At 41.0% G+C, this 14606-nt stretch overlaps 1 protein-coding gene across 2 annotated transcripts in view; it reads left to right on the forward strand.

Annotated features, from left to right (window-relative positions):
- LOC120977380 (sodium- and chloride-dependent neutral and basic amino acid transporter B(0+)-like) overlaps window positions 1–14606 on the forward strand; it is a 123485-nt gene that overhangs the window by 25848 nt on the left and 83031 nt on the right. The window lies entirely within an intron of this gene.

The raw sequence follows: 14606 nt of genomic DNA on the forward strand, positions 1-14606 counted from the left end.
GATGACGCACTGTTATGGGAGGATCTGTGGATGATGCACTGTTATGGGAGGATCTGTGGATGACGCACTGTTATGGGGGATCTGTGGATGACGCACTGTTATAGGGGATCTGTGGATGATGCACTGTTATGGGAGGATCTGTGGATGACGCACTGTTATGGGAGGATCTGTGGATGATGCACTGTTATGGGAGGATCTGTGGATGACGCACTGTCAGGGCAGGTGGCGCATAAGGAGGCGCATAAGGAGGGAGTTGCGGCAGGCGGGGCAGGGAGGGAGCTGCCGGTCTGCGCCGTCTTAATGCTATATATAAGGTACTACAGTAAGTACAGTACAGTAATTGCGGACCCATTCGGATTGAATGTACTTAACAGCTGCGGGGCCCAGTGTATTAGAGTAGAGTCACGGCACCGGGCCCCGCCATGAGTGTCCCCGCCTCCACACTGATACTTCGTTGGCCGCGCTGTGCAGCATAGCGGCCAGCGAAGTATCCGCTTTATAAGACGCACAGCCATTTTCCCCCCACTTTTGGGGGGGAAAAAGTGCGTCTTATAAAGCGAAAAATATGGTATGTAGTTCTGGCGCCAGCTTCTAGTGCGGGCGTTATTGCAGAAAAACTGATTGGCAGGGGTACAGGGTGCTGGACCCCGTAATACTATCTTCATGCTCACTTGCATTCAGATGCTGTACTCCCATAAACCAGCAGTAAAATGCATTGAGAGGACTCCCGAGCTCACCCACATCATTGAAAGAACTCAAAGAGGAGTCTTCCCAGTGCATTTTACTACTGGTTTGTCGGAGCAAGCGTCAGAATGCAAGTGAGTATGAAGATAAAAATTATATAATCGGACTCAGCATCATACACTTACAAAATACCCTGCTAACTGTAGTTTGGAGGATGTTTCAGAGCTGACAGATTCCCTTTAAGGATGTCAATTATTGTGGATTTCAGGGCATTGCTATTTCTTTCACTTTTTAGCTTTACATTTCACAAGCCATAACTTTTTCTATTTTACAATCTACAAAGCCGTAGAGAGATAAATTTTGATGGGATAAGTTGTTTTTAAAGGCCCAATTTCGGGGTACTTCTAATGTATTGTGTAACTTTTAATATTTTTTTAGGGGACAACATGAATAAACAGCAATGACACCATGTTATTTTCCGTTTTGTTTTTATGGTCTTTACCTTATCGTATTATTAACATAACTTTATTCTGCGGGTCCGGACAATTCTAGTGATACCAAATTTATATAGTTTTTTATTCTAATTTTTTGTTTTGTACAAAGAAAAATCTATTAAATTTTTGCAAGTAATTTTTTTTTATTAAAAAACGGTATATGGTTTGTATAGAGGCTCTCCTATCTCAATAACCGTGGTAGGGGTGCTTAGTTTAAAATGACTCACCCAGTCACTATAGTAATAAATAGTACAAAATTCACAAATAAACTAGCACTCACCATCCAAATCACATCTAAAACCAATTTGATATGAAAGGTAGATTAAAAAGTACTATTTATTTTATACATAAAACAAAAAAAATTGAAAAAAATATATATAAAAAATGTGGCTTATAAAGTTGTTGTACTCGCCAATTGCAATAAGAATTTGTTGTACTCGCCAATTGCAATAGGAAAATGTACAAATACTGTCCAATCAACGTCCACTTGAGTCTTTGCCTTTCATAAATAGGTAAAATATCCGAAAAAAGTGAAGATGCAATAATTTATATATTAGAAGTGTCATTCATAAAAAGATAAAAAGATGAAAACCAATCGATGCGGTGTGATAATTCATATGCTGAATCCACTGGATATAAACTGGTGTAAAATAATAGTGTCACTCTTTCATCATTTACAATAAATAATTTGCTGTGCTATAAAGTGCTGTAATAAGAGGTCTGTCCATTCATATATGTGGCGTATAACATAGAAGGATCCTTTTTAGATGAAATGTGCCTTGCTTTTCTTGTAGATATACATGAATATAAATAAATATGTGGGATTTGATTAAAACCAACAATATCTCAAAAAAGGGCTGGGCACTCTCTATATCTGGAGTATGTGGTACTTTATTACATAAAATCCAATGTTAATAGTTAATACTCCTAAAATAACACTACAATCAATAACAGGTCTGGCCAGACCAAAACAATACCTATTAGACAATGCTAATATTATTAAAACAATCTTAGATTAACCACTTAAGGACCACAGGTTTATACCCCCCTAAAGACCAGGCCCTTTTTTACAAATCGGCACTACACTACTTTCACCGTTTATTGCTCGGTCATGCAACTTACCACCCAAATGAATTTTACCTCCTTTTCTTCTCACTAATAGAGCTTTCATTTGGTGGTATTTCATTGCTGCTGACATTTTTACTTTTTTTGTTATTAATCGAAATTTAACGATTTTTTTGCAAAAAAATGACATTTTTCACTTTCAGTTGTAAAATTTTGCAAAAAAAACGAGATCCATATAGAAATTTTGCTCTAAATTTATAGTTCTACATGTCTTTGATAAAAAAAAAATGTTTGGGTAAAAAAAAAAAATAGTTTGGGTAAAAGTTATAGCGTTTACAAACTATGGTACAAAAATGTGAATTTCCGCTTTTTGAAGCAGCTCTGACTTTCTGAGCACCTGTCATGTTTCCTGAGGTTCTACAATGCCCAGACAGTACAAACACCCCACAAATGACCCCATTTCGGAAAGTACACACCCTAAGGTATTCGCTGATGGGCATAGTGAGTTCATAGAACTTTTTATTTTTTGTCACAAGTTAGCGGAAAATGATGATTTTTTTTTATATTTTTTTTTTTCTTACAAAGTCTCATATTCCACTAACTTGTGACAAAAAATAAAAACTTCTATGAACTCACTATGCCCATCACGAAATACCTTGGGGTCTCTTCTTTCTAAAATGGGGTCACTTGTGGGGTAGTTATACTGCCCTGGCATTCTAGGGGCCCAAATGTGTGGTAAGGAGTTTGAAATCAAATTCTGTAAAAAATGACCTGTGAAATCCGAAAGGTGCTCTTTGGAATATGGGCCCCTTTGCCCACCTAGGCTGCAAAAAAGTGTCACACATCTGGTATCTCTGTATTTAGGAGAAGTTGAGGAATGTGTTTTGGGGTGTCTTTTTACATATACCCATGCTGGGTGAGATAAATATCTTGGTCAAATGCCAACTTTGTATAAAAAAATGGGAAAAGTTGCTAAAGGTGCTCTTTGGAATATGGGCCCCTTTGCCCACCTAGGCTGCAAAAAAGTGTCACACATGTGGTATCGCCGTATTCAGGAGAAGTTGGGGAATGTGTTTTGGGGTGTCATTTTACATATACCCTTGCTGGGGGAGAGAAATATCTTGGCAAAAGACAACTTTTCCCATTTTTTTATACAAAGTTGGCATTTGACCAAGATATTTCTCTCACCCAGCATGGGTATATGTAAAATGACACCCCAAAACACATTCCCCAACTTCTCCTGAGTACGGCGATACCAGATGTGTGACACTTTTTTGCAGCCTAGATGCGCAAAGGTGCCCAAATTCCTTTTAGGAGGGCATTTTTAGACATTTGGATACCAGACTTCTTCTCACGCTTTGGGGCCCCTAGAATGCCAGGGCAGTATAAATACCCCACATGTGACCCCATTTTGTAAAGAAGACACCCCAAGGTATTCAATGAGGGGCATGGCGAGTTCATAGAACTTTTTTTTTTTTGGCACAAGTTAGCGGAAATTGATATTTTTAATTTTTTTCTCACAAAGTCTCCCGTTCCGCTAACTTGGGACAAAAATTTCAATCTTTCATGGACTCAATATGCCCCTCACGGAATACCTGGGGGTGTCTTCTTTCCGAAATGGGGTCACATGTGGGGTATTTATACTGCCCTGGCATTCTAGGGGCCCTAAAGCGTGAGAAGAAGTCTGGAATATAAATGTCTAAAAAATTTTACGCATTTGGACTCCGTGAGGGGTATAGTGAGTTCATGTGAGATTTTATTTTTTGACACAAGTTAGTGGAATATGAGACTTTGTAAGAAAAAAAAAATAATAATTCCGCTAACTTGGGCCAAAAAAAATGTCTGAATGGAGCCTTACAGGGGGGTGATCAATGACAGGGGGTTGATCAATGACAGGGGGGTGATCAATGACAGGGGGGTGATCAATGACAGGGGGGTGATCAGGGAGTCTATATGGGGTGATCACCACAGTCATTGATCATGCCCCTGTAAGGCTTCATTCAGACGTCCGGATGCGTTTTGCGGATCCGATCCATCTATCAGTGGATCCGTAAAAATCATGCGGACGTCTGAATGGAGCTTTACAGGGGGGTAATCAATGACAGGGGGGTAATCAATGACAGGGGGGTGATCAGGGAGTCTATATGGGGTGATCACCACAGTCATTGATCATGCCCCTGTAAGGCTTCATTCAGACGTCCGGATGCGTTTTGCGGATCCGATCCATCTATCAGTGGATCCGTAAAAATCATGCGGACGTCTGAATGGAGCTTTACAGGAGGGTAATCAATGACAGGGGGGTGATCAGGGAGTCTATATGGGGTGATCACCACAGTCATTGATCACGCCCCTGTAAGGCTTCATTCAGACGTCCGGATGCGTTTTGCGGATCCGATCCATCTATCAGTGGATCCGTAAAAATCATGCGGACGTCTGAATGGAGCTTTACAGGGGGGTAATCAATGACAGGGGGGTGATCAGGGAGTCTATATGGGGTGATCACCACAGTCATTGATCACGCCCCTGTAAGGCTTCATTCAGACGTCCGGATGCGTTTTGCGGATCCGATCCATCTATCAGTGCATCCGTAAAAATCATGCGGACATCTGAATGGAGCTTTACAGGGGGGTAATCAATGACAGGGGGGTGATCACCACAGTCATTGATCATGCCCCTGTAAGGCTTCATTCAGACGTCCGGATGCATTTTGCGGATCCGATCCATCTATCAGTGCATCCGTAAAAATCATGCGGACATCTGAATGGAGCTTTACAGGGGGGTGATCAGGGAGTCTATATGGGGTGATCACCACAGTCATTGATCATGCCCCTGTAAGGCTTCATTCAGACGTCCGGATGCGTTTTGCGGATCCGATCCATCTATCAGTGGATCCGTAAAAATCATGCGGACGTCTGAATGGAGCTTTGCAGGGGGGTAATCAATGACAGGGGGGTAATCAATGACAGGGGGGTGATCAGGGAGTCTATATGGGGTGATCACCACAGTCATTGATCACGCCCCTGTAAGGCTTCATTCGGACGTCCGGATGCGTTTTGCGGATCCGATCCATCTATCAGTGGATCCGTAAAAATCATGCGGACGTCTGAATGGAGCTTTACAGGGGGGTAATCAATGACAGGGGGGTAATCAATGACAGGGGGGTGATCAGGGAGTCTATATGGGGTGATCAGGGGTGATCAGGGGCTAATAAGGGGTTAATAAGTGACGGGGGGGGGGTGTAGTGTAGTGTAGTGGTGCTTGGTGCTACTTTACTGAGCTACCTGTGTCTTCTAGTGGTCGATCCAAACAAAGGGGACCACCAGAGGACCAGGTAGCAGGTATATTAGACGCTGTTATCAAAACAGCGTCTAATATACCTGTTAGGGGTTAAAAAAAACACATCTCCAGCCTGCCAGCGAACGATCGCCGCTGGCAGGCTGGAGATCAACTCTCTTACCTTCCGTTCCTGTGAGCGCGCGCGCCTGTGTGCGCGCGTTCACAGGAAATCTCGGCTCACGCGAGATGACGCCTATTGGCGTTAGCGTAGCCTGGGGGAGCCGCCGCAATGACGCCTTTCGGCGTTAGCGTGGCGGCAAGCGGTTAAGAACAAGGTGCTCCTATAAAACTCATTGGTAAGTCTTCGATCCAATGTCCAGATCTCACATAAATCGCAGGATTAAAAAATTATGTTAAATATTCGAGATTCTCCTATAGAGCTTATTTGTTAATATTCAATCCAATGTCCAGAATTGTGCACAAATAGTCGTGAAATATTCGAGAAATATTCGAAATTGCTCCGAATTTTTTCAATAGTTTATAGTCTGTTAGTGAACAAGTCGAAAAATGTCTTACAGTATATTCGAATAGGACCATGTGTCGATTATATTTTCATCGCAAATACTTATTCCATCTCTAATTGTGTTGTCTACACACGAAACAGATGTACGTAGGCGGATCCAATGGACGGTCTGTGGCGTCCCGCTTGGTGATTCAAGCCAAATCTTCCGCTGCTGCTTATTCACGTGAGTGTCGGCTTTAACGAGGAATAGTAATATACGACTTTTGCTAAAATGTCAAGAATATCTCGACAACAGATGTCCTTTGCCGTTCACTTTAACAGATTAGTTTTCACTTACTGGCGCCAGTAGTTCCTTTATGTTTTCGATTCCACAGATTCATGCAGTATATTCTCGATAGTTTTTCTTTAAAACATCCAAAGTTGTGAAAGCTGGTGGTCCTTGTGTTGAATAGGGGGGTCCAGTACCAAACGCGTTTCGAGGCTCTAAGTGGCCCCTTCCTCAGTGGTTGACCTCCCCTCCATAATGCCTGTCCTTATATAGGGGAATTAGAGACATGCAAGATGGGAAATGGATCTGGTTTTCCCTAATCTCTGTAATGGATTTTGTAATGGATTCTGTCTAAATCAAACATTACTCTTTTCTCTACTAAAGATACTATATTTTTAATAAATTTTCATCATGCATATTCAACAAGTTCTATAGATTTTATTGCACCAAAAAACGCAAAATATCGAGAAAACGCATGTGCCGTATTGGTGCGTTTTCATTGCGTTTTCATTAAAAACATGCATTTCACCCATATTGATACATACACTGCTCAAAAAAATAAAGGGAACACAAAAATAACACATCCTAGATCTGAGTTAATTAAATATTCTTCTGAAATACTTTGTTCTTTACATAGTTGAATGTGCTGACAACAAAATCACACAAAAATTAAAAAATGGAAATCAAATTTTTTAACCCATGGAGGTCTGGATTTGGAGTCACACTCAAAATTAAAGTGGAAAAACACACTACAGGCTGATCCAACTTTGATGTAATGTCCTTAAAACAAGTCAAAATGAGGCTCAGTAGTGTGTGTGGCCTCCACGTGCCTGTATGACCTCCATACAACGCCTGTGCATGCTCCTGATGAGGTGGCGGACGGTCTCCTGAGGGATCTCCTCCCAGACCTGGACTAAAGCATCTGCCAACTCCTGGACAGTCTGTGGTGGATAGAGCGAGACATGATGTCCCAGATGTGCTCAATTGGATTCAGGTCTGGGGAATGGGCGGGCCAGTCCATAGCATCAATGCCTTCATCTTGCAGGAACTGCTGACACACTACAGCCACATGAGGTCTAGCATTGTCTTGCATTAGGAGGAACCCAGGGCCAACAACACCAGCATATGGTCTAACAAGGGGTCTGAGGATCTCATCTCTGTACCTAATGGCAGTCAGGCTACCTCTGGCGAGCACATGGAGGGCTGTGCGGCCCTCCAAAGAAATGCCACCCCACACCATTACTGACCCAATGCCAAAACAGTCATGCTGGAGGATGTTGCATGCAGCAGAACGTTCTCCACGGCGTCTTCAGACTCTGTCACGTCTGTCACATGTGCTCAGTGTGAACCTGCTTTCATCTGTGAAGAGCACAGGGCGCCAGTGGCGAATTTGCCAATCTTGGTGTTCTCTGGCAAATGCCAAACGTCCTGCACGGTGTTGGGCTGTAAGCACAACCCCCACCTGTGGACGTCGGGCCCTCATATCACCCTCATGGAGTCTGTTTCTGACCTTTTGAGCAGACACATGCACATTTGTGGCCTGCTGGAGGTCATTTTGCAGGGCTCTGGCAGTGCTCCTCCTGTTCCTCCTTGCACAAAGGCGGAGGTAGCGGTCCTGCTGCTGGGTTGTTGCCCTCCTACGGCCTCCTCCACGTCTCCTGATGTACTGGCCTGTCTCCTGGTAGCGCCTCCATGCTCTGGACACTACGCTGACAGACACAGCAAACCTTCTTGCCACAGCTCGCATTGATGTGCCATCCTGGATAAGCTGCACTACCTGAGCCACTTGTGTGGGTTGTATACTCCGTCTCATGCTACCACTAGAGTGAAAGCACCACCAGCATTCAAAAGTGACCAAAACATCAGCCAGGAAGCATAGGAACTGAGAAGTGGTCTGTGATCACCACCTGCAGAACCACTCCTTTATTGGGGGTGTCTTGCTAATTCCCTATAATTTCCACCTGTTGTCTATCCCATTTGCACAACAGCATGTGAAATTAATTGTCACTCAGTGTTGCTTCCTAAGTGGACAGTTTGATTTCACAGAAGTGTGATTGACTTGGAGTTACATTGTGTTGTTTAAGTGTTCCCTTTATTTTTTTGAGCAGTGTATATACCCTATATAAATGGCTAAAAATGCATGTAAAAGTGTACATAACCATATAAAAAAGTGTACATAACCATATAAAAAACATAAAAAGGTACAAACATATAATTGATGCCTTCATGTTGATAAATTATGGGTCCTGTAGTCTTATGTCATACAACGGTGAGGGGATATCTCCGTTGAAAACTACGTAATTTAAAGTGAGGTCTACCTATAAACGTTCCTAAAAACTATTTCAAAATTGATATAAAATAGATAAAATTGATATAAAATAGATAAAAAAGATAAAAATAACAAGAGATATATTCCTGCTGGCTTGGTGTATTTATTAAGGTAAAAATGTCGTATGATAAGGGTGAGTGCCATCGGCAAAGAGGGACCGGCCACCTTAAATTATGGTACAGTCCCAAGTCGGCCGGTGGCACCCACCCCAAATCGCCCCTACAGGAAGCCAAAAAGTTCGAATTCGGAGTTCAACCCCATTGGCAGGAGTGTGTCGAATTCAAAAATTTTCTGTGTCTCCGCTCTCGACATCCTGCCAATATGGTCCCCTCCCCTCCAATCCTCCTGAATTTTTTCAAGAGCAGCAAACTTAAGACCTGAAGGGTCCTGGTTGTGCACACTTTTAAAATGGCTCGAAAGAGAGTGGTTTTTGAAGCCCTTTTTGATCTTAGCAATATGCTCTGCTATTCTTTTTTTCAATAGCCTCTTAGTTCTTCCAATGTATTGTCGTCTACAGGGGCATTCAATGATATAAATAACGTCACTTGAATCACAAGATAAAAATTCTTTAATCTTATGTTTATGCCCATTTGAAGTGGATGTTATTTCAATTGTTTTTTTAGGAAAGGTCATGGACTAGCAATTATTGCACTGTCCACACCTAAAAAAACCTTTAATGTCTGCCCATTTTTGTATAGTTTGTGATTTTTTCGTTCTGGATTTAATAGATGGAGCTACCTTGAGGCCTACATTTGGGGCCTTCGTAAAAGAAATTAGTGGATAGTCTGGCATCATGGCTCCAATAATCTTGTCTTTCTGGACCATGCGCCAGTGTTTTCTGATGATCTTTTGAATTTTTACATATTGTTCGTTGTATGGTAATATCATCCTCACCTGCTCCTCAACTTTCTTTTTTTGGGATCCAATACTATCATCGAAAAAGGAGCTCCTATCCATATTTTGGACCCTATCAATGGTTTCATCAAGCATTTTCAGGGGATATTGTTTTTCCAAAAACTTTTTTTTCATATTTATCGCTTCCAATTCAAATTGTTGATCTACTGTACAATTTCTTTTTATTCTTCTAAACTGTCCTTGGGGGATGTTTAGAAGCCATTTTGGAAGGTGACAGCTACTATACAGTATAAAACTATTACGTGCTGTTGGTTTAATAAAAGTGCTGCACTTTATTGTATTATCTTCCATCTGGATTTGTAAATCTAAAAACTCAAGTTTTGTTTGGCTAGTCGTGGAGGTGAACTTCAAGTTAAAATTGTTATTATTAATATCGTCTAAAAACTGATCTAAATTTGATTGGCCTGATTGCCGATAAATGCGACTCTATAGTTATTCAGGATAAGGAGAAATATGATGCGGAATGCCTACGCCAACTATCAGATACTAATACATATAAAAAAACTAGACTTTCCCTTTTAGTGTTAGGATGCAGTGTTTTATACGATAAACATTAACTGATGTCCCTAGGACTGCTTTACACCTATTAATCCTACACCTACCTCTATTCCTAAAACTTAACCTTTATTGGTATGCTCATAATAATATTGCTAGTTACTAGCTGCATATTTAAAATTCCAGTACACCGCAGCCATTGGTGTATGTCTGATTCCTATTAGGGATCTCCTAACTAAATATACTAGTCCAGGGTGAATCACACTAGTGCCTTTCTGGCTGCGAGCTGCCAGTATTTGTATAGGCACTGTGTTTGTCCCTGTAAGACTGGCTGCAACAATGTGCTGTGTTAAAACTAAAGCTCCTCACTGCCCCCCGACATGTTTCGCCGATTACCAGCGTCTTCAGGGGTTAGGGCAGGAATTTTTTTTAATTTTTTTTATGGTGTCTGTCTGCCATTGGGCTATATATATATATATATATATATATATATATATTATTTTTTTTATTTTTTATTTTTTTAGTTTTCAAATATTATTTATTGAAAATTAAGTCATTACATATGTTTAGTATGAAGAAGTACATACTGGTATCAAATGAAGACATATGGGTAACATAAAGTAACAGGTGGCTTGACAGGTTTTGTTTTACATCAATTCCATAGGATGGGTAGTACTAAAAGGCATACAAAATCTCATCAGCATTTAATGTACGTGTAAGGGTTATGTTAGAGAGCAATTCCATTAAGTAGTTTTTAATCAGGTAAGACATCGGCTGGAGTGGTACTTGAAGTGTTTATGTCTCTATAGGTGAACCATTTTTTCCATTGGGCCCTATATAAATGTATTCTCCTGCTTTCCCAGGCAGCGATTTCTTCAAATCTACACAGCTGGTCCATCTTCCCTACCCAATGAGAGATGGAGGGAATCTCTTCAGATAGCCAAAATTTAGGTATCAATAGGCGTGCTGCGCTTAACATAGTTTGGAATAGTTTAGTTGGTGCTAATCTTGGTGAAGATAGGGGTGAACCCAACAATGCTAGCTGAGGGGAAATTGGAATATTTGCTTCACAGATCTTGTTAGCTCTGGAAAAAATTTCTTTCCACCACTTTTGCAGTATTGGGCATGTCCACCATATATGGAAGAATGAACCTTTTTCATTATTACATCTCCAGCACGTATCCGTATTGTTTGGATTATAGCGGCAAGTGACATCTGGAGTCTTATACCATCTTGTTAATATTTTATATCCATTTTCTTGGGTACGGATGCACCTAGAGGATTTATGGGGTATTAGTAGAAGATTTGAGATCTCAGCCTGAGAGAAATTACAATCCAGATCTCCTTCCCATAGTCCTATAAATGCTGGTTTAGTCATTGACACTGGCGTACTTAGTTTTTTTTATAAATTTGGGAGATTAGTTTAATGTGTTTAGAGTGATCACTTAGTATACTTTCAAACCAGGTCAAGGGACGTAATAAGTAATTCATAGTAACATTCTTAGATATAAAAGAACTTATGAAAGACAATAAGAAGGGAAACTGTTTGCATTCTGTAAAAATTCCTAAGATATTTCCACTGTTCAACACTGTGCCATTTGCGTCAAAAAGCGCGCAAAGAGACATTGTGGAGTTTCGGACTGAGATTGGTAGGCATTCTCTTAGGGTGGGCGGGGCAAAGGCTATTATGTCTTTTACTTGTATCAGTGGTGAGGGCAGTGGTATGGCATGTTGTGATTTTTGGAACCATTTCCAGGTCTCAATCGTTGATTTGACCATTGGGTTAAGGGGCCTATCAAGGGGTGGGAAATATTTTGCGCCCACCAGGAGACCAGAAGGAAACGGACCCAAGTCGCCCTGTTCCATGGAGACCCAGGGCTTAGAGTTTGGATATGTCATCCAATCCACTAATCTAGATAGCAATACAGCTCTCCCATACAGTTCTGGGTCAGGTAAACCTATACCCCCGTTGGCCTTTGGTCTGCAAAGAACAGGGCGAGCTAGTTGTGCTCTTTTCCCGGCCCAAATAAATGAGCTGATATGTCGCTTAAGTTTGGTATAATATGTTTTGGGGACTGGGATCGGTAAAACTTGTTGCAAATAAGTTAATCTTGGTAAGACCAATGAGGTTACGATATTTTTTCTTCCAAACCATGATAACATTGGATACTTAAACCCAGCTAGTTGATCAGAGATAGACTGAAGGAGAGGAGAATAATTTAGTCTAAAGAGAGTGGACGGATCCGGACTAATCTTGACTCCTAGATATGTAATATATGGAGCGTCCCAATTAAAAGGGGAACTTACCTTCAATGTGTCTCTAGTTGAATTTGGAAGGTCTATACTGATGATGTGGGATTTGCTCATATTGATTTTGAAGTTAGAATAAGAGCTAAATTGTTCCAGTATCTTATATATCAATGGTAGTGCTTTGGTTGGGTTGGTATTCATTATTAGCAGGTCGTCTGCGAAGGCAGCCACCTTATGTTCAAATTGATTTATCTTTATGCCCACGATCCCTTTTTCCAACCTAATAGCCTGGAGCAGTGTTTCCATTATAAGAACAAATAACAGAGATGAAAGTGGGCAGCCCTGTCTGGTGCCATTTATGATATCAAAAGAGGGGGACAAAGTATCGTTAATAATGATGGTTGCTGATGCATGGGTATATAGGGAGAAAATAGCATTAATATATGGGTCAGGTATTTTAATAGTTTTAAGAACTTCTCTCATATATTCCCAACTAACCCTGTCAAAGGCTTTTTCTGCATCCGTGGTAAGGAGGACTAGAGGCCTTTTAGACTTTTTTGCAAAGTAAATAGCGTTTAACACCTTAGCGGTATTATCTCTACCCTATTTACCACGGACGAAACCCACTTGGTCATTTTTGATTAAATATGGAAGGAAGGAGGATAGACGTGTGGCTAGCATCTTGGCTAATAACTTCAGGTCTAGGTTTAACAGGGAAATTGGGCGATAATTAGAGCAATGGGAGCTGTCTTTGCCCTCTTTCGGAATCAGTGTGATATGTGCTCTAGTCATATCTATGGATAGTGGAACACCAGACAGGGAGCTATTAAATATGGGGATGAGATATGGTCCTACTATATTCTGAAAAGTGCGGTAATATAAGGCCGGATAACCATCAGGTTCAGGACTTTTTCCATTAGGGAGTTGTTTGATTGCCGACAATAGTTCCTCCATCTTAAAGGGTGCCTGCAGAATCTGAGCTTGAGAGTCCGACAAGGTCGGCAGGGCAAGGGATTTCAAGAAGGAAGTTACTGATTCCTTTAGGGGGTGGGGAAGGGGGGTATCAGTTTTCTTATCCTCTTCTTTTATGTTGTATAGGGAGTAATAAAACCTTTGAAATTGTTTGGCTATCTCTGTTGTGGAAGATACTACTTCCCTCCTAGAAAGTCTAATTTTGTGTATATAATTCAGAGATTTCCTTTGTTTAATACGCTGCATCATGAACTTAGAAGCCTTATCCCCATACGCATAGTATTTGTATTGCGCATGGAGATAATACTTAGCTGAAGTTGCATTAAGTAAGTTCTTTAGGGAGTTTTTCATTTCTAGGAGTTCCTTCAAATGAGAGTCTAATAAAGATCTTTTATGTATGGCTTCTAGTCTATGGATCTGGGTTAAGAGATCTTCTACTTTCTTCTTCCTTTCTTTTTTAATTCTTGAACCCATATTAATAAACTGGCCTCTCATATAGGCCTTGTGTGTATCCCATAATACATGAGGGGAAGTCTCAGGAAGGGAGTTAAAGGAGAAGAATTCCTCCAGAATCTTTTGAGTGTGTTTTCTATTCTCTTCTGTGGAGATCAACTGTTCATTAAGTCGCCACCTGAAGGCTTTAGGTTCTAATAAGGGGGCTTGAATTTTAATTTCGACATAAATATATAGTCGAGCCTTTGATATGAATTGTGAGGGTGAGAAAAAAAGGTGTAGTCCTGCCTGGAGGGGTTACGAAGACGCCATATATCATAAAGAGCACCTTGATGCAGTTTATTCCTCAAATGTCTAATTGCTCTGGTGGAAAGGGCTGATTTTTTTAGACGATGAGTCCAAAGAAGGGTCAATTGCTAAATTCAGATCACCTCCAAGCACAACTACCCCCTCCCTAAATGATTCCAAAAGGGTAAGCGTCTCGCTCAGCCATGAGATCTGGTTAACATTTGGAGCGTAAACATTCGCAAAGGTATAAATTTGGTTTGCCACTCTTCCCTTTAACATTAAATACCTGCCATCTACATCTTGGACATGAGATATGTATGTAAAAGGCAGACCCTCTGGAACCCTATGCTCACGCCTCTGGATGCTGCTGAATTCAAGCCACAGTGGTACCAAAGTGGGTACAAGGATCGGGATAGGTCTGGGTATTTATTAAATTTAAAGTGCGTCTCCTGGAGCATTAAGACTGAGCAGCCTTCTTTTTTAGCAAAGGAGAACACTTGACTACGTTTCGATGGGGCGTTAAAACCCTTAACGTTAAAAAAAGCAATGCACATCTCAGCCATCTGGTAATAGAATGACTGAGTGTGTACCGCT

The sequence above is a fragment of the Bufo bufo genome, chromosome 8 (assembly GCF_905171765.1).
Source record: "Bufo bufo chromosome 8, aBufBuf1.1, whole genome shotgun sequence".
Taxonomy (NCBI): Eukaryota; Metazoa; Chordata; class Amphibia; order Anura; family Bufonidae; genus Bufo; species Bufo bufo.